This window comes from Trachinotus anak, unplaced genomic scaffold (assembly GCF_046630095.1).
Source record: "Trachinotus anak isolate AG129_WGS33_773 ecotype Australia unplaced genomic scaffold, CSIRO_AGI_Tana_v1 ptg000013l, whole genome shotgun sequence".
Lineage (NCBI taxonomy): Eukaryota > Metazoa > Chordata > Actinopteri > Carangiformes > Carangidae > Trachinotus > Trachinotus anak.
In genome coordinates, this window is record NW_027273864.1 from 6,248,700 (window position 1) to 6,270,521 (window position 21,822).

General features: G+C 40.0%; 1 protein-coding gene across 22 annotated transcripts in view; it reads left to right on the forward strand.

Annotated features, from left to right (window-relative positions):
• The window catches only part of foxp1b (forkhead box P1b), a 157,416-nt gene that overhangs the window by 1,880 nt on the left and 133,714 nt on the right, over nt 1-21,822 (forward strand). For 6 of the 22 annotated variants that reach the window (XM_071494833.1, XM_071494829.1, XM_071494834.1 and 3 more), the window contains exons 1-2: nt 3,755-4,273; nt 9,499-9,576. The gene's annotated coding sequence lies outside the window, so the exon portion shown is untranslated. Of the gene's footprint in view, nt 1-3,749; nt 4,274-4,342; nt 5,133-5,189; nt 6,048-9,498; nt 9,577-21,822 lie in introns of those variants that run through there. The other 16 variants (XM_071494838.1, XM_071494842.1, XM_071494844.1 and 13 more) reach the window with 8 other exon arrangements.

Sequence of the window (21,822 nt, forward strand, 5' to 3'; positions counted from 1 at the left end):
AATGTTTTCACAGTAAATCTGACATACACTAAACCAAACCAGACATAAATCCAAACCACATAAAATTAGTTGTTTTGATCTGTTAACATGTCTGACAACCAAATACACAAGCGTTGACGTATCTCTTGTGCAGAGGCAGAGGGTGAGCAATTACATGAACAGCTTGCTTAGGTTTTAGAGTGCCTCTGTGTCCCCTGGGGTTATAAAATGCATTCAGGGGGCTTGTCAGTAATTTAGAAAACCAGCGCAGAGTGCATCTAGCTCCACTCTGCACTGATGATGCCTGCATGGAGCTGCACGTTCACAGCCAATTGAAATAGCGAAAAAAAAAACAAAACAGCACACTCACCATCTTCCAAACTTGATTGTATCTAGAGTCAAACATTATAAGGATTCACTAACCAGCAGCTTGTGCAGTTTAGAAAGATTGCTCTAATGATCAGAGGGAGGAAGAAAAGCTGACTTTGCTATAGCCGCAGCTACAAAGGAAAGCTTCTTGATCTTGCACGAAACGCTCCCATTCTTTTTTGATTTGCGCTCACACACACATTGTTACAGAGCCTTGGTGCCTCATTTCAAAAATCAACTCATCGTTTAGATCTTGGACATAAATTTAAATCTAACTTTCAATTATGTTGTTGAAACTATTATAGTTGTTATTCTTTCTGCTTTAATCTAACTCTGCTATAATTCATTATCTGTGTAAGAATTTTATAAATGCCAAAAGAAAAGCTGTTCTGAGTTTATTATCTGGATTGTTATAAAATGAGGTAAGTGTTATGGTTTTGCACTTCACTGCAAATACTAAAAAGATGATGCTGGTCAAAGCTTGATGTTATTAGTTTTCATCGTGGTAACAGTGACCTCATACCAATTTGTTATGATCACCGGCATTAAAAAAGCTGACAGCTGATTTTCCTGGCTCATGTGGCTCATGACCTGTGACAAATTTCCAGTTGACATGGATACTGTTCAAAAAAGTGCTGAACCTGGCTGGCATGCACTTGTTTAATGAGTTGTGACTTTTTAAGTTAAAGGCATTGAACAACTGTGCATGGATGTATAATAAATATAGGCTTTTATAATCTGTCCATGCAAGTGTGTCCCAGCCAGGTTCAGCACTTTTTTGTGACCCCTGGGAACACTTCTGTTGTGTTTGAGTATCTGCAGTGGGTTTGTGTATTTGGTTGTGTTGTGAGTATTTGCAGTGGGTTTGTGTATTTGGTTGTGTTTGAGTATTTGGAACGCATTCATGTGTTTGGTTGTTTTGGGAAAATGTGCATCACATTTGTTGTCAAATTGATGAAGATGTTAACTGAATTGTTTTGTGTTATGTTTGGATCATTCCATACAAAGCAAATATAAAGGAAAAATATTTTCCAACTAAACAATATGTAACAATGCACTCAATTTCATTGTCATAGAGGACTTATTTTCCTATTTACCCCTACATAATGATGTAAATTTCCACTTTCACTATCATGCACTGTGTATAATATAGTTCCATTTACTGTAGGTAACATTTTGCATGTTGAACTGTTGGTGCATGGTGTCTAAGACACAGTGGTCAAATATTTAACATGTTCAACATGACATACAGAAAAACAAAAACAATATTCAGACATGACTTGTATTGAAGTCTTAAAATAAAACAACTCCATTGAGATTTACTTATTCATGCCTTAAGGGTTAAATTAAAAACAAGACATTTGCTTTGTTTTTAATTTTAAACACAGAAAAACATGTTAATACCCTATAAAGCATTGATGTTTGGTGCATAAGTTTGGAAGAAAAAAAGCTTGGTGCAATCCTTTAATCTCAAGAAAATAGGTTTTACCTTGTAAACTATGATTTAAAAAAAAAAAAATTATTAAAGATTTAATTGTTATTTATTTATGCCTGTTACCTAAAAACTGAAAAAATACTATATAAATTGCCCAGGTATATTTACAAAGGCAGAATGCAGCACAAGGTATTATGATCTCTACTTTTCTCTTATTCTTTCATTCATTTAACGGCTCTTTACTGGCCATTATCTGTATGGCTTCTCTTCTTCCTTTCATTACGTGTCGAATGCTACAGCCCCCAGCAGCAAGGGAAACACACCGTATGAAAGCCATCCTGTCCCCCTTTGGAAATCAAGAGGAGCTCCAATTCATTTGCTTAATTACCTAATTAACAGAAAGCTAATTACTTTGTTGTGTGCACGCGTATGCGTGGAGAGGCCGTTACGTAACTGATAGTGATCCTCAATTAATTTGCAACTACACTCCATCAAGTCAGGGCCTTAATCCACACGACACATCACCAGTGTGACACCGACAGAACAGGATAATAAATTCAGTCACAGACACATGGCTGTTGGGTTCTGCTGAGCTCATAGATTCAGTATTGACATGCAGATCAAGCCACTGAAGAATTAGAATACCCAGATTATGTGTTAGATTACCTTTATAACATTGTATATAGATTAATTACAGCACACAATCATGTTTACAACCTTGTGAAAGTAGGTAATGTATTTAGAGATGGATGTAGCCTCTGGAACAGTAATCCTATGAAAGGCTGTAGGATTGCCCATTATACAAATCATAGACAAAACTGCAAATCCTGTTAGGAATATAATGGGAATAATGTAGTTATACCATGAGAGATAAAAGTTTATTATTTCACCACAGACGCACTTAAAACCAGATATAAATACTGTAGTTTTAGATCATCAAAAGGGGAAATCTTTGGAGAAGTCCCTGTGTATTGTAATTCTAATTTCTATTTTAATCATATAGTTAAATACGTAAATACATGTGTGTTGTGTGCCCTAATTCATATGTTTAAATCCAACACTCTGGCTTCAGATTTATCAGTTGTCATTGTTGCTCTGGCTTCCTGGACCCTGAGTGCATTAGATACAACACCGTTGTGGCAGGCCATACTTATGAGTGTGCCTTCAGGCTACTTGCTACCATATATACAGGATAGTGCATCTTTACAGTGGGGGTATGGCATTATTTTTAGCTTGCAGAATTTGAACTATGGGGTTGACGATATCCCATAGCAAATACCCTTGACACACCTATAAAAGTATAATAAATGAATGAATACATAATTAATACATCAATTACATAATTTTTGAAAATTGTTGTTTTTCCTCCAAAACTTGTATAAGGTCTTTAAACCTGAGGTTTATAAAAGGTTCTTTTTTTGTATTCACAGTCTGAATGTAACAGGAAATGGTTTGTTGCCCTATTTTGTGTAACTGTTGTGTCATATGAATTAAGACATACAAAAGGATGAAGAAGGTTGTTTCTATTAGTTTAATGTAAAGGTCAGTGCAGCGTTGGTGAGTCCAGTTCCCTGCAGAGCATAACCTTGTTGGATATTTAAGGGTTTTAAGGAAGCCGTGTCTGCAGCTTGATAAAGATTATGTTTCTGTGCCAAGTTATCAATCGCACATTTACAAGCAGAATTGGAGACGCAGTGCTGGCTCAGCGAACATCAGGTTAAAAGAAACACATATATAAAACAAATATATATGAATATATATAAAACAAAAACATATTAAACTGAAGCAGTGCAAACATGTTGTAATGACCACAGCACAGTCACTGTGATCTGCGATTACTGTCATAATTTGTGTTTGGTGCCTGTCATTGAGCAGTTACAGTAGCTCGTATGTAATATAGTATAAAATTTAAAGTGTAATAGGTTATGCTGAAAGATATCAATAAATGATTTTGAAATTTACATTTTTGAAACCTTGAAATAATCGTAAAAATGTGTTTTAGGGGTCTGATACTGTCAATATAATTTGAGGAGTTCACAGAGATTGGTGTTTTAATTTGAAGTTTGTGATACATATATAAAGATTTGGAGTGTTTGACAAAACACTGAGCGGCTTAGGGATATTATATTGTGGCAAACAAATTGTACAGGGCAACAAAAGAGGATTGTGAATATAAAGCAACTATAAATATGCTATAGATGAAGGGGTTATTCTGTAGTACCTTCACCTTCTGTGACTATGTGTGGTCAGAAGGTGGCGCTCTCTACTAAGAAACAGTCTCTCCTAAGAGAGTTCATCAGCAGCATTCCTCCCAGATGCAGCCATGATAAATGTAATGTCGTTTATAGCGAAATGAGCTGTGCTTCTCAGACCTTGATCAAGGACAAAAAACGACTTAAAATATCTTCTCTTGAGGCTAAATTAATGTTGCTTTACAATAAGTGGTTACTGGACTATTGAACTGGCCCATGATAACTCTCCTCCTCAGGGGTAAGTGACAGAGATTTTAATTACTGTCTTAATGTTTTCTGTACTTGTGACGTGTTGAGAGGAGAACTGTTTACGAATCAGCAAAACTTTTCAATAGCAAAAAAAATAAATAAATAATAACTTTAAAAAAATATGCAAAGCAGAGATTCTTAATAATTGTTCCTTTCAAAATATTATGAAGAGTTGGCCCACAGGTCAGAAATAACCACACCAAACTGAAAGAACCTGTTCTCTGGTTATCTACACTGTCATTTTCAAAACCATAACATCAGCCCCTTTAACAGCGAAGTCAAATCCACAGCAGAGATTAAAACATCTTTGATGATCATGTCAAAGCATTTCATCTTTTTGCAGTGAGGCTTTGGAACAGTTATGATGAACCTCACATCAGAGAAAAAAAAAAAAAGGAAGACAAAAAAAAAAAGACAGGAGAATTTTCTGAAATAATAGAAGTTCATTCTGCCTCAGTTGTAATTAGTCATCTTAGATATTTTAGCTTTTCTGACAGCCCCCTCTCTCCTGTCACACTTTCGGCTAAAACTAATGCATATCATTACATTTCCCCGTAGAAAGGACCCACTAAGTGTTCCTGAATTGTACTTGTGACCGTGATGTTTCTATCAAGGATCTGCAATGCAATGAACGTTGTTTAGGCCAGCAGGTGGATGTGACGTCACGGACTTGGGACATCAAAACAACAACATCCAAATCCGCGATTCTTCCTTTTTTTTCCCTCCTTCTTTCCTCGGCGTGTTAAAATCTAATAACAACATTAAGAAAGGAGCCTCTCCGCTCACGACGCAGACCGGGAGGCAGCGAGGGTGAAACTCCGTGTTCCGCTCCCTCTTCGACGCCCTCGGTAAGATTATCTCCCTCAGCCTGCAGTGAAGTTACTGAGTTAGTCCCCCCCACAGCAGCCGGGGCGGGCGGAGTAATTTGTTGGTGTTTACTGTGTGATTTGTTGTCGCACGCGTCCTCGGTACACAGCCCCGCGTGCACGGGTTTCGTTATCTCGCGCTAGCGAATCGGTCCCCTCCGCGTGCGCGTACGAGCTGCGGCGAAAGCGTTTTTTTTTCCTCCGGTAAGTTTCACTGTTATCGTCATGTTAACGTTAGCTTTGTTGTACCGTATCTAGAGAGTCGCTGCCGCCGCCGCGCTCACACACACACACACACACACACACACACACACAGAGTCTCAGGCTTCTGGTGCTGTTGTCTGTAACTGTTACAAATAGCGAAATAAACAAATAAACAAACACCTGTGTTGTTGTCCCGGAGGGAGGCTGCTAGCGCGGTGAACTGTCGCTGTTTTAAGTGTGGAGGTACGGGTGGTGTGTCCTCTACTTTGTGTGTGTGTGTGTGTTTTTGTGGAAAGTTCGGTTTCTAACTTAGTTGAGGCCAGTCGTGAGACCCCGGGGGAAATGCACCTCTGGGGGGAAAAAGGCATTTTCACAGTTAAAGTTATGAAGTGCTGATTAGCGGTAGCCGCTGACAGTCCGTAATTACAGCGTTACCTGTTGAGTGTAACGGCGTGAAAGTTTTCAACTGTACACGGTGAAAGGGAAGTTTTTGAGAGCCGTGATTTCTCTGGAGAGAGACCAGGGACGGAGCTTCTCCCCACGTGTTGGCCGGAGGACGGCACCACAACAGCCCAAACTGTACTTATTACCCCCGGAGGTCGCCGGGTTAATGAGCAGGGCTGCTTTTATTTGTCATGTCCATCGTTTGCGTTATTGAAGGCTGTTGTGTTGGCGTGGCTGGTCTGCTCAGCGGTAAGGACTGCACACAATACATTTAAAGCGGATACTCACCTCATAGTTAACTTTTGATTAAGACAAAGGATTTGGTAAATGATTTTTTTTTTTTTTTATAGCCGTGACAACATAAAGTTACACCCCAACACTAAAAGTTTTTGACAGTATTTTAATTTAACAGTATTTTTGGTTTGCTTAAAGTTTGAAGTTAGTGGTTTTATTGAGTCAGACGTGGTGTGGGTTACACTTGGACATTTTCCTAACTGTAAATGGGCTGAGGAGCATGTTATTATCACTTGTGAAAAATACAGTTTGATTTTTATTTAAATTAACAATTACCTGTTGTAGTTATACTGTGTAAATGGATCAAATAGGTTTTTTTTACTAGCATGATATTATACTGGTGCACTGTCCAAATGTAAGCAAAAATAGTTTGCTAAGTAGACATTTATTCAGAAATACTTAAGAAATGTTCCATGTTTTATTAGCATTTTACAGCAGGTGTTTTACAGACAAATGGACACCAGTTACACGATAATACAGCTTTTAAATGTATACTTATTATAAACAAACATCTCATTTACTTAATCCACAGAAGATTTATAATTAATTTATAAAGTCAGAAAATTAGTATTTAAAAAAAAATATATATAAAAAGAGGTTTAATTACCTAGGTGTATTGAGAGTGAGTAGCATACATGTAAGAATGAAATATTACCCTAATATTTTATACAGTAGGTCGGCAGCTGGTAACAGCAGGTCTGAAACCATCCGAAAATTTACAAAAGGGAAACTGCAGCTTTAACAACTATTGCTGGCAGTCCTCCCTCCTTCTTGGTCTTTGGATTAGTCATTGTCTGAGGGGAAAAAAACACTTTTTTGTAGGAGAAGTAAAGTAAACAGCCTCCAACAAGCGAACCTTGACAACCCAGATTAAGGAAAACATTGGAGATCAAACAGTGCTGCTGCTGGGCTGTTGTCATGAGCTGCCTGAGAGAGAGCTGCAGACTATTTGAACAGGCACTGGGGTTTGTGTGCTCACTTATGCAGAAATGGACCTTCGCAAATGCTGACCCAGGTTTTAAAACACAGGATGAACTTTCTTTGCAACTTTTCCAGGCTCTCTGTTTGACACGGCTATTACCTACAGACATTCAGCCTTCATCTGATCCTGATGGGAACAACCTAACACCGTCCCCCGTGTCTGCTTCTAGAAACTAGAATGACTGTAGTTTCTGTGCCCCACACTACATCTGAATAAATTGAGTTGGCAGGGAGGAAAGTGAAAAAGCTTGAAATTTGAGGAAGAGCAGCTGTATGCATTGTAATGATGCAAGATCCTTAACGCACCAATCTGTGATTTTGTATTATTTGGAAAGCCCTTGTTTCTAGTTTGGCCTCTTCAGGCTCGGGCTAAGGCTCTTCTTTGTGGAGAGTTGAGGTTCAACTGGTAAGAAAAGTAATCAGTCACTCATGCATTCAGTGTGAGGACTCCCATCCCTGAGTGGAGCGGCCCTTTCTTTCATCTGACGGCTCAGTATTTGTGAACACACATTGAAATACCCTGTGCTGGGTACGGAAGGGCTGTAAACTGACTGTGCACCCTTGCTTGCAGCTGAATGATAAGGAGAGTTATTTTCGGTCCAGTGTGGGAATAAGGTTCTGCATATACTGCATTTTTTTTTTCCTTCGCATTAATTTGCCGGCTTCACTCTTCATTTGATTTCAGATATAAGACGCCCTCAAACCAGTTGCTTGAAACAGTTTTGCACAAAGACAAGTGACAGATGAATAAAGGGAATTTTCTGGTAAATGATTTTGTCATGTGATTTTTGCATGTTTGATTCATGCAACACAAAGGGAAAGAGTACTAGCAATGCGAATATGAGGGCAGCTCCCTCATTAGTGCTGTATTACATGAATGGAAATGATAACAAAGGAAAGCAGAACAATATTTCCAGGGTAAAGGTTAGTGTGTCCCGGCCCCTGTGGCGTGCCCAGGCAGACGGTTCTCAATGCCAGGGAAGGCGATTGGTCAGAGAGTGGACAGCTTCAGGTGAGCTCTGTGCAGCTCCTCAGTCTCTACGGAGACTGCAAAATGCTCAGGACAGCCATTAACTCATGCAGTCATTAATTACTGTCTTCCACTGTCATCTGTCCTTAATAAAGGGAGGGATGCTGACAAAAAATGTCATCTATGTCTGCTATGTCTGCATGGGGAGAGAGAGAGAGTGCAATTACAATCAATTAACTCGAGCTACAAAATGAATTTACTGCTGGTGTTGTGTTTCAGGAATACACTACAACACTGGAATACAGATCGTCAATGGTTGGCAAATATCAAAATATCTGCTCTATCTGTAAAGTTGGCGTATTAAATTCATCATTGGTTTGCTGATTTTAGATTAATGTAGTGTTTTTAATTTACTAAATAACATGTTTTACATACAGTTAGTTTCGGGTGAGGCTCAATGGGCTGCAAACATTTTGCAACAACCTCTACAATATCAACAGGCAAATGGTGCCTGTAAAAATATTTTGCTTAGTCCCTTAACATCGATTATACATGCAAATCAAGAGTAAAAAAAACCCTATTTTTACCTTGTATTTGAATCCAGGTAAAATGTGTTTTTGTAAATACCCCTCTGATACTTGAAAACTCAGCAGGAAGGCAGTGATTTTACTGAGTGTGTTGCTGATGGACTCTTCTCAAAGGAGATAAAGAAAGGCTTGGAACAAAAGATAAAAAATTAAAGGGAGTTGGCGTTTGCACTGCGCCATGGTTTGCAATGAGATTTGACACCTTTAGCAGAGAGTACATTGAAACTCTGAAACCTAATCAGTTTTCACATTTTACACAAGATGTTTACATTGAGTGTCCTCCATCTTTTGTATTCAGACATAGGTAGTCACACATTAATTAAATAAAATAAAATAAACAAGAAATAGTCAATTTAGAAAATGATTAGCTAATTAATAAGATGATGTGTGTAGCTGGTAGTGGAAGTGCTAGTTTAATTTTTTCCTCTTTTAATCTGTTTAAATAGTTAGGATTAAGAACACCGTAATCACTGTATTTTTATTAATTATGATTTCCGGTTGTTTTTTTCAGTCGGTGCAAGAGCCTCTTAATATGCAATAACTTCAAATCAGAGTTTCTCTAACAGCACAACACTAGTATGTTTTGGGAATGATGCAGGTAAGCTACAAACATTTTCGTCCAGACATGAGGGGCTCAACCATATGCTGCAAGCTGTGCTCAGCTGCCAGGCGAAACCTTAGCACCTGTTTCTATCAGCTGTCCAGTCTGTATGTCAGTCTGCGTTTGTTTATGATGTGGCTTCATGATGACATACCTTTCATTATTAGGGAATTTCAAATATGCATCGATGAATATTTACAGGGAGAATTTTCTTTTGTTACTTTGACAACCTCAAATATTCACATGTTGTTTTGTTTGTCATTCCAGAGCAACATGGAAAGGAAGTGAAGTTGGCTGTTTTTGGAAGAAGCTAAAACCACCAGTGAAAGTTGATTACGTAGAACTGTAAGTGATTCTTCTCTCTGTTTGAACTTCCACAGTATTTTCAAAATGTTGTGAATCTCTTTCTATCTCTTTCATTTGATATTTAGACCTAAACCTCACACAGTTTGAAGTGATGTAAATCCTGAAAATCCTTTGTTTTTTTAAACATTATAACATTATTGTATTGTAGTAATTTCGCTTCCTGGCAAAAGTCAGACAAAGAGGGAAAAATAATGTGGTGGCTGCTGAGGTCCTGGGGAATCTAATGTTGGAATTAGGCTCTTTCTGAACTCTCATTGTGGTAAGCATATTGAAAAGGTGGTGTGCTCAACCGATCGCTGGATGTGATATTTACTTGAAATAGACAATGTGACTTGAAAATGCAAGAACAATTCAAAAGTTTTTTTTTGTAAAGCTTTAACTCACTTTCTGTATATTTCGCTGACAAGTTGTGTGGTTTGATTTGTCAAACAAGTGTGGTTACATCTGTGATGTATTTTGTCTTTGTGTACGGGGCTTTAGTTTCAAGTGGTGGCTCTTTTTCTGTTGAGCTGTGGTGGCTGATCATGTTATCTATCCAGTTCTTCTGTTTATGCCAAACAAATCAGTGTTATGCCGCTGGAAGTCTTCACTAAAGTTTTTAGCTCTTAAAACCTACCCAAACCAGCATGATTAGAGCTTCAAAATAAAAGCTTTCATAATCTGGCCATAGGTTAAATCATTACTATGCTCTATCAGTGTGAGAATTAGAGTAGGAAGACTTACATTTACTAATATGAAAATGTCATAGACTACCACTTAATCCCTGTTAAGTGTAGTAGACAGTGTGATGTAAAATAAGGTTGCTGGAGCAGATCTTTAAGGGCCTCATCCTTGACTTCTTGGCTGTGTTTTCAGTTGGCAGCCCCAGCCTAATAAGAAACATAACATGGCAGGGCCTGCTCTTCCATCATCATTGCTGGGTGGAAAGTTGGTGTGCTTTGATCATGTCTTTTGGGCGCATCACTCCAGCTTAGCCTGCTGCTCGCTATGTGATAAGCCATCAGAGTACTCAGATCTGAGCCGGCAGCTCCGTGGGCTCGAGGAGAGACAGGAGAGAGTAATGGAGATGAGGAGAGAGCAGCAATGCAAATTTTGTTGACAGACTGTTACTGCAGCTGTTCCCTTTGCCTTTGAATTCAACAATGTTACTGTCCCTCTCCATTCGTCTGTGAAGAAAAGGCCATGTTTCATTTTTAAGTCCTTTCTTGGTGGAACAACACGGTTTCCATGTTGTACGTTTTGCCCTGTTGGTAATTAAAACACCTTTAATTGGAGGTGCATATTAATTGCCTCAAAAACACATGTGATTTAATCATTTTACAAACTGACGTGCTCTTGGCTGCATTTAACTTTGAAGCTGAACGCTCCGTTTTCTCTCTGCTTTCCTCTGTCTGTACATATAACATCATTCTGAACCCCCCATTATGAAAGGGTGCTCCTAATTGACGGGTTGTTGCTTGTTTATTTGATATATATTTACCAGCTGGGTGGTAATTGGGAAGCAGTAATTACCAAAGATGCAGTGCAGCGCTTCAGCAGTGCTGCTACCACGCTGATGAGTCTGGAGCACAGATGAAAGTATGTAGGTAACTATTATCATACTAGCCGGCTGTTTAAACACTTGACAGCGGAGAGCAGAGATGGCTAATTGGGCTTGTGTCCCTTCTCCAGTCTCATTGTTTACTATGATGATGTACAGAGGGAAATCAAACGAGTGACGCTTTTATCTTTTCTGCTTTTCTTGCTACATTTGTTAGCAGCGTACCTGTAGCCGTTAATAGTGACATTAAAAGGCCAGTGGAGGTAAGGGTCTCGTGGATTTGGAGTCCCCCCCGATGTTGTAGTTCCTTCACCGATAACAGCCTTGTTAACAGAGATTCATTACCTCTTCAGTCAGAGTCCCCTGGATATTGAGGGAGAGTGCGTTCTCAAACTACTGGGTTTGCCACGGTGAAGTCATACTGATGTGGTTTGGTGAGCTATTCGTGGAAGGTGGTGACGGTATCTTCCCTGACTCCTGATGATTCAGTTGACCTGAGACTGGGGTGGTGGGGGTGGTATTTGACTTTGTTTGCCACTCAATTCCACTTTCACACCAACTCTCGCTTTCTCTCTCTCTCACAGACACTTTCTCTCACTCTCCAATTCACTCCCTCAAACATACAGAGATGCACACCTTGTTTGTGTGCAGACTGCTGTTGTTTGATAGCCCGCTCTCCCAGTAGATCTTCAGACGTTGTTGTTGTTTGCCTGTATTGGTTGGAGTGTGTGACTTGCATTTGCCCAGGCTCCTTGGAGGGAGTTTGTTTTTGTTCTTTCTGTTGTAAACAGGGTGGGGCTCCATTCCCAAACCACTCGGTTGGAGATGGTTATTTTCACAGGAGTTATTTTTTTGTTTATCATTTCGGTCGATAGATTAGCTGTGGATGGAACTATGTGTTTAAGCAGATAGCGTGGCTGACCATTTGCTGCATGTGCTGAGTAGATAAACACTTTGTGACTGTTGTTTTTGTGATTAAAGAAGCATACTGATTTGGTTTTGTTGATATTTCTCACTTTGGGTGATAAGTTAGTGGTATTATTCTTACCTTATCTCGTGATTATGCTGGCAGAATTTTAATTTTAAAATTAAAAGAAAAATGTTGTGTAATTGTGTAATCTTGTGTAATCTTGCAAAACACTTACCTCGTGTGCAGTCATTATGGTAACTTTTTAACAAATCATTTCAAATCTATCTCTGCATACCAATATCAATATCATGCTTCATTCATTTGTTCTTCTTCATCATCATATTACTTTTGTCCAAGTAGGTGAAAAGGCAGATTTTAGACATTGTGGGATAATAGTGACCTTGGTGGTCACATTTATAACTAATGTAGTAGATAGCATTTGTTACTTTCACTAAAGTCTTGCTGCAGTTATGTTCAGATGTTGTTTTATCAGAGGCAATATTAAGATTTAAGTTAAATGGCAAAAGGCCATAATGACTTGAAATTCCAGCCCAGTTTCCAAACTTCACTTTTATTTGTGATAGCCACTTGGCTGAACACAATCCTGGCTAGGGATGGCTATGGCTAGGGATTGTCTTAAGTTAGTGTTAAGTTGAGATCCACAAAAAGATCCTCGTCAGGTGTGACACATCTGTGGCTTTCACATATTGGTTCAGCATCAGAGGCTGCGGATGTGTGTAAAGTCCCTTTTAGACGGGAGGCAACAGCCGCAGAAGCTGCCGCTGATCCTGCAAAGGTCTCACCAGAGCCGTACAGCAGCAAGCACAGCGGTCTGCCGTGTGACGTGCAGCGAGCAGCCAGTTTGAAATGGTCAGCAGCAATAGCTGCGGAAATCTGTGCTCTGCTATGTGAGTGGAGAACGTGTCCGCCTGCTGTGGCGCTACTGCAAGGTTACTGTCAGGATCCCACCACACTGAATTGAGGTGTGGGAAGAGGCTGCATGTGCTGCGTTCGCACAGCCAGTCACTCCTCATATGAGCTGTAAGATAAACAGTCTCTACGATCGCATAAGACAAAGTTACCTGGTTAACGCGCACAGTTTTTGTTTCAGTAACTCACCATGAGGGAAATAGGTATGTTATGTGGGATAGGTATGTAAACGTGATCACACTACATATGCCTCATTGCTCTCTCCTCTGTACAATACAAAATTCACTATCATATTAAAAAACCTACTAAATGCAGTTGTCAGTCCCAGACACTAGCTGAGTGTAGCAATTTGCACAACCATATATTTAAAAAAAAAAAAAAAAAAAAAAACTCTAAACCTTAGTGACAAGAGATAAATGGTCATAAATTGTAGCTTCAAGATTTATCAAATTAAATTGTTTTGTCAATTCAGTTTAAGTGCCGTGTGAATGATTACAGGAGGCTCTCCAGCAATATTTTGTGTAATGACAAATACTGGTAGTATTCTCCTGTTTTATAAGAGCAATGTGCTATATGTATGACTTTAAGAATGTACACACACACACACACACACACACACACACACACACACACAGGTAGTCAGTAACAACACAGCACATAGCTTATGTGTAAAAGGTGACATCTCTAAAACAAGAGTGTTAACACTGGTGAGGGAAAGACAACGGCACAAAGTTGATGTTGTAATATAGGAAAGATCTTGCATGGTTCACTGATGAGCTTCAGATTAAACATACACATAAGCTCTTGAATATCTGTTTCATAAACCAGCACCTAATCTGAATGGGTTAATGCTGACTTAGCTTCATGACCTCGACGCTGCTCGGCTTTCTTGTGAATGAGTGAAGATGTGTTTATATTAGGAATGGAAATTTTGTTTAATGTTTTTGCGGCTTACAAGACATTTTTGTAAGTGACTAGCAGTCTAAAAAAAGACCAAGATAAAGCCCGAGAGAGAGAGCAAGAGAAAGAGTGTATGAGTGGGTGAGCAAGAGGGAGAAACTAAACTGGAACTGAAACTTTATTTAGTACTTATTTTGTTCCAGGTACTAGAGTAAAAAGCATGAGAAAAAGTCTAATTCTGTACTTTAGCAATAATGTGAATAGACTGTGTCTCTGTGATAGACGATGACGACCGGAGGTTAACTACATGTCAGCAGTGGCATGCTGCTTACTTCTGGTTCATACACGCGTTTGTGTATAAAAGGGACCCACATTGTAATTATTCTCCTATATACATTTAGCAAAATTTTGAATGTGAATTGTTATTATAGCTGATATTTTTGATCATTATTAATTGCAAGCTTTTGTTAAAAGGGTCATTGTAACTCAGTGAATTTTACTATAGCTATTTATTATTTTCACCATTGCCTTGAAATGACTTACATTATTCCAGGTTTTCCTGCAACATGAACATGGTCTGCATGCACAGAAATCTAGACGTAAGAGAGTGACGCTGACAGGTGACATCAAAGTGCCTTCTTCTGCATCATGCACATCATGTTCAGAGTTGCTTTCCTCCCTGCTCGCTACCGTTAGCCACTTACTGTTTACCGTTTACAGCCTTGTGTTGGAAATTTACTACACCTGTTGTAAATACTGTAAGAACGGTGTGGTTTGAGAAATCAGCTGTTGTGAGTTATTGGATATTTTTCTGAAAGCTTTTTCATGTTGTGTATATGGAGTGTATGATGTACAAGCTTTTAATGTGTTGACCAATCAATTCCTCGCACCGAAAACAACTTGCAGTGAGAAATGAGTAAATCAATCTTTTCATATTCTACTACAGAGAGGAGTTGGGCCAGGCTTTTGAGTGCGTTTCTGTGTACTTTATACACAATTGTATGCAGTGATTGAAGGGCTAATTCAAAGAATTTTAATCACTCCGCCCAACCCTCTTGCAGTGTCATCTTTTTTCAAATGCCTCATAAAATGAATAGATGAGCAGTCTCTTTTTAGAGCATAATGGCTGCATTAGAATAGGAGATGGATAGTAGATGAAAACTCTGTATCCTTCATGCACTCTTTCTCTCTCTCTCTCTCTCAGTCACTCTGATCTCTTTCATCAATAGTGGTGCTGTGTAAAAGACCTTGCAGGGCACCGTGAAGTGTTGAGTTGAACCTCACATAGACAGAGGAATGGAAAAAAAGCAGAGGTGAGAACAATTTGAGCAGTAAATTGTAGAGTAACTGGTGCAGGATTGACTGTTTCAGAACCAGCTTAGCTAATGTGTGATTTCATGCTGTGGGACCAATAATAGATTTGTTTTGTTTGTGTTTCTTTCTCCACCTTCATTGATTGCAATGCCACACCCTCCTACTAGATTCACAGTGACAGCTCTTTTTCCACCAAGTGAGATCATGCTATTGGAGGCTGTGTGTTGTTCTCATCAGAGCCGACCACATAGTGCCAGTCAATATGTAAACAATGGCGGAGACAGTTTCTCATTGCCTAACTGACATTTCTCATTGCTTGGCTGATGATTCATCTAAGAAATGTCATCTCACAACGTGTTTTTAGGGTGTACAGTACTTATGGCAGTTTCAGTAGTTCACTCAGTGATCTTTGTCCACCTCATCAACTGCTATACACTGTATATACTAATACTGGAGGCTATCCAAGGCCATTCACATCTTGTTTGGACTCTGATCCACAAATAAGCAACAATATTCCTGATCATGTGATCAGACTTGGAAAAACAAGTTCTTGCATAAACAGACAATAGTGTTGCTGACATACGTTACCTGTGTTTTATCAGCAACAAGTGGATCTGAAAGTTAATATGTATAGAATTAACTTGTAAGAGATAAGCTGTCCTATCACTATTGGTTTTCTTTGCTAAAGAACACACATTTAGTTAGTTTGTTGTACCTAGGAGGCGTGTCTGTTCAGGTCCACAATAACTTTAAATAGCTAAATATAATAGACAAAACATTTTGTTGTTTGTTCTTTCATGTGGTCAGGTGCTTTCTAAAGAAGGTGCCATCCATTACCGACCCCGCTGAATTGCAGTGTGGCTCTGAAAAGTACTGGATGATGGAGAACAGCAGCTGTGCTGATCTTGGATTGACAACAGTAGACGGACATAGATTCCAATGGTGACCCAGAATCAAAACAAAGGCAGCATTAAACATCCAAAGAAACATTTCAGTACACTCCTTCAGCGTAATGCACGGTGTTGATTACTGTAAGACTGTATAAATTTGTCGTCCATCAGAGGTTTCTCTGTACCATTGTTCCAAGCTGTCCGGGTGTTGTAGGCCATTGTTATTCATGATCAGTTTCACAATAGATTTCCCACAAAAATCCATATTACCCACTCCCGATGCTCACTTTGCTCCAAACAATTGTTGCTTCAATAAACATCTTAATATATAGCTTAATATGCTAATTCTGGTGTGTTGGGGCTTTGAGGATGCAACATACAGTGCAGGAGAAAGGTGTTTAGCTATATCGCAGAGAAACTATTTTCTCACAGATTTTGTGAGTGTTTTTGTAAGTATTCACATGACGTACCTCATAAGATAACGTACCGTAAAATAACATAAATATATAAATTGTCTGCTTGTATCTTTAAGCCAAAATGGTCTAATGAGAGTGAGCAGGGAGAGAATGCATTCCAAACAGTAATGCTGTGTCAGCTGTTTATGTAGAAAAACAGCTGTGGGACATTTTATGTTTCCACAGTTCTGACTTTATGTTTGTTTTACGTTTTCAGGTTGTCCATCTGTCCATCTGTCCGTAGGTCTGGCTTGTTCTCTTGAACCTAGTATCTTCAAATTTTACACAAATGTTCACTTGGACTCAAGGATGAGCTGATTAGATTCTGGTGTTGTATATATGTTATAGGATAAAATGATGAAGTGATGACATGTGTGTGATATTCACCAGCGACATGTTTTGGTTAAACCGCTTCGTTAACCCCCAGCCTCAGGTCTCTTTACCAGCCCTCTCTTTGTGCCTGTTAATGAGAGTGTGCTGTGTACATGTGTGTTCTGGTACTGGGCTCACCTGAATGCCCTCTCCTCGTGGTCTGGTGCAGCAGCTGGGGCTACACCCTGCTGTAACATTATAATATTCTGCAAAAACACTTTCTGCAACTTCACTTGTTGCAATCCTAGTTGTTAGTTTAGCTTCCTGTCGTAAATGTGTTTTGAACTGGCAAAATGATGAGGTAAAGTATGTCATCCACACTCTATGTAGTTTCTGTCCTGTAAAATAAAAGAGAATTGTCTTGAAATTATAATAATAACAAAAGCTAGTCTAATATCCATCCGTTTCTAACTCCAGTAAACAAATGGATGTAGGTGCCCTTTTCCCTTAATGCCTCTTCAGATAGTGTAAGATTAGTTAGTGGCAACTGAAACTAAGCATTTTCTTACGAGGACACCTGGCAGTGAAGTTAGAGGAGGCAAAGATTTTTCAGTTTTAATGTTGTGGGAGTGAAACCTTAGATATTTTTCCGCCCTCTTCACTAGTACTAATGTAAATGATTTGCATGGAGTTTGTCCCTGCTGATTAAGGCTGTTTGGACTGTTCTTCTTTGGAACCATGCCAATTGAATTTTCTGCCTTCTAACACGCTTGGAGAGCGGGGAATATGGTTCTCATTGGGCCCGAGGCTTGATCTCCTTCTTGCTACCCCCATTCCTCTCACATCACTCTGACAATTAGTGAGCTCGACCATCCCCAAATGACACACGTAATTAAAGAGTTGGCATTATAATTACAATGTGTTTATTGTCTGTTTATGGGTTCTGTGCAGTGCAAAACGCGCTGGGAGATTTCTTTGGTGTAAATGGATTGAGGGCTGTTAATATACTTGGTGGTAAATGCGATTTCATGTGGTTAACATCTCGATACCTTTTTTATCAGCCCTTTGACAGTCGCTCTGTTTGTCGCACATACAATGTGAACTGGCTGACTGCAGAAACTGGCACCGGCAAAAAACAAATTATTTAGTCATGGGCTTTTAACGGGCACAACGGTAAATGCATGTTAAGTAAATGATGCAATTTATTCCCTTCTCCTCATTGCCAGGCTTGCTGCCACGGGACTTCTGCCAGCTTTAAATAAGTGGTACCCAGATGGTATTCACATGATGCCCACTTGGTTACAAAACGGTCCTGGGGAATAAAGCTGACTGCCACAACAACCAGTGGGTCAGCCGGTGATCCTGTTGCTTTTGCACTCTGCATGTGCAAATGGGTTAATGTTGTATCACTTTGCTGAATTCTTTGGGAAGGTTGTATCTCAGGGGTCCTAAATGAATTGAAAAAGACCCTGTTAATGAGGAGGGCGGGAAAGAGAGACAGGGGAGAGATATTCTCCAGTCTGTTTTTTTTCCCTCTGCTAATGTGTTGGGCTTCTTGGTTACTCAGAAAAGAGAGAGGGAGCAGGGAGAATGATGACCAGCGTCTCCTTCTCTCCATGCTGTTTGCAGTCTCCCTCCTGCTCTGCAGCTGTGCTGGTCTCTGGGCTGGCTGTGACTAGGAGAAGTGCTGAACTGTGTCATCTCCAGCCACTAACAACCAACAGCTGCAGCACCAGCCACCGCTGCAGATCGAGGGACAATGTGGAACTGATTTTCTAACGCAGAGAAATAAATAAACAAAGACCCAGAAAAAAAGAAACAATACCACAAACAACACACAGCTTATGCAAATGCTGGGGAAATGTGTTGGCGAATCGATAAGCCCTATTTGTGTACGAAGAGACTATAGGACAAGAGTGACCATTTTACACAGAGATGCACATTACTAAGTTTGCTATTTTATCTGCAGTAGCTCCCCTCAAACATCTGTTTAGCTTTTTTCTCTTCCACAGGATATGTGAAACCCACACATTTATGATGAAACACAAACTATTTGTTGTTGGGTTGTGACATGAAACAGCTCAGAGGTGGGGAGTTTGTTTGTTGCTGTGTGTATGCATGACACCAGATGTTCGAGGCAAAGTTTTAGTCATGTGGTGGGAGAGGGGTCAAACTGTCAGTAGGTTAAAGGTTGAACAGCACAAAAAACTGCAGCACCCACACACTTAATTAGAGATGGGAGAGGTCTTTTACTTTGGCTCCAGTTTTGCTGCTGTTGTTTTGAACCTGAATGTAAAATATGAGGAGTCTGTCAAAGTCTGTTGCAAGACATTACTATTCCTTTTGTGAGATATGTTTTTTTCCCAGAATGAAAAATGAAATCTTAACAGCTCGGCCCATTGTTTAGCTTTTTCTCCCAGTCACCTTGTAATTGTTTCTGTGTCATAAGCAGCTATTAGTATTGCTAGAAAATGGTAATGCTTTGAGAGACTCATCTCTTACAGAGAATGGCTCTCTATCACACTCTCACATTCTTTTAAAAGGGAAAAGGAAGATGAATTTTGCCCATAAAGGCTGTATCACAAGGGCTTTTTATCCTAAATGGCTCTGGGGATTGTTATCTGAGGGAAGTGTGTCCTGCCTCCCTCGTGTTCAATCAAGTGTCCACTTAGCTGTGACTGGGAGTAATTGTTCCCAAGTGGGCCACACACTGACCTGTTAATGTCTGCGTTGACCCTCTAACCTTGTCAGCACGTCTTGGGAAGGAGTTTAAATCATGTGGATCTCCTCCGTGTCTATACGCTACCGGGTCAAGTGGGCGTCGGCCCTGAAAGACCACTCTCTTGTAATTGTCCTCAGCACCATGGGTCAGCGAGGGGTGTTCCCAAAGACCGGCTCTTATTAGATGAGGTACTGGGAGTGGTGTGACTTAATGGGTCAAGCCATTGATCCGATACAGCACCAGTGTCCCCCAGCAGAGTCACAGTCTCTGTGATACCTGGTCACTGGCTTCAGTGAGTGTGAGGTGGGCTACACTGGAGATCCATCTCTCTGGTGAGAATAGGCTACACAAGTTCCTTACTGTTATTCCTGGTGTAATGAAACATCACAACACAGATTTAAGGCATCATGCAAACTGTGTATCTTCAGCACTGATACCCATACAATGAAGGGCTACTTACCTCTAGATATGATGAGACGAGCGCCAAAATACTCAGACAAGCACAGAGATGGTGCTTCCAGATTTGGCTTTAGCTCCCGTCTCTTGTGAAGCAGCCTTGGCTACTGCGAGTGATAGAATATGAGATGCTAATGCACAGTGGTGCTGCAGAAATGTATTTATGAATGAGGACTGTAATGTGAAAATGAGCAAAGGTCGTACAACAGCATATACTTGTAGCCTGTGAATACACTTAGTCCAAAACACACAGGGATGCATATAAAATGCGTTAGGTGTTGAAGGTGAAAAAAAAGTCTGCATGATAATTTTAGTTTTCATCTAAAATTCCAGAGTGACTAACATTTAGGGAGTCTATGTTCATCAGGGGGATGAAGCTTGAAGAGCAGCAAACAACATAGATGGTATGCAGCAAACATTTTGTAACTTGTTTTGTGTTAGTTATCAAATGTTCAGCGGGTGACCCATGTTCATTTTTCTCCCAAAAATCATTATATAGCACCTGCGGGGGGGTATTTTCTGATTCCACTCATATTCTACAACAAGGACAGAGAGCTTCAAATACCCGTCTAGATTGCCTGGAAACTCACAAATGAGCGTCAATTAACACACATGCTGCTAAGTGGCTGAAAGTGGAGTTTTCTTCAGAAACTGACATAGTTTGTAATTCGAGTGAAAAGGGGGGATTACAACCACATGTTTCTAGAGTAGGAGTGAGCTGAGTGTTGAGCAGCTGGCATGCAAAAGGCCACAAAGTGAGAACGCTTTACTGCTGGAGGTGAAAATTTTGAACTTTATGTTGGCGTCTTAGCATGCAGTATATCTTTAAGTGTTTGGTTGTTTAGTCTCTTTTATTGACAGACTACACCATAAAACGTAACCACTTTTTCATTAGTTCTCATTAATTTGCAATAAAGAGCCAAAATCAGAGCTACCTCTTAAGTGTGTGCGCTCCCATGCTATTTTAACATCCCTTTTGTGAGACCGCACATAAATCCCATCTCTGCTGAATCTTCTCATCAAGCAGTTTCTAAAACTTGAGTAAGATGTATGTTGGAGACATGGCAGCAAGCTCGGCTGAAGACACTGAGTGCCCTCTGTTGCTGGTCTCGAAGTGAGGGGACCTTAAAAGCTAGCTCCTTTTGAGGGGCATCGAGATACAATAGTGCAGCCATAAATCCATGGGGAGGGGGGTCTGTCTTGTGGGATCAACATATTTTTGGGAGTAATGACAGGCATGCAACCGAGTAATCAGAAGGGTCTTATCTGAGGCCGATGGTAGGCCCAGGAATGTGGACAGGCTGTGGAAACAACGGCTGCACTAATGGGGTTAGTTGAATTCCACACTGCTGAATTATGAGGAGTTGGGACATTGGGCGCTATGGTTTGTTGTGTCTGGTTGGAGAGCTCCACTGCTACACACAGAAACAGAGTTATAGATTTGGGTTTTGACACGCTTTCACATAGAGCAGGCCAATTAAGTGGGAGCTGAATTGCTTTGCTCTGCTGCGGGAGACACAGCCACATTAAACAGCAAAGTCGTACACACATATATCATGGGGCAACAAGCCACACATGCAGCCATGACTTCTGTGACAGGGACAAAACCAGAAGCCATCCATTCTGCTGCCTCATTTGCATGATCTGAACCGTATGTGGAAGTCATTAGCATCTTTCCACTTGTTTATCTGGCTACAGATGAATGCTTTTGAGCTTAACGCCAGGTTTTTGAATAAACAAAACGTCCGGCTTGTTTCAGATGTTTTTATAATGGTACAAGTCATTCATCATTTATG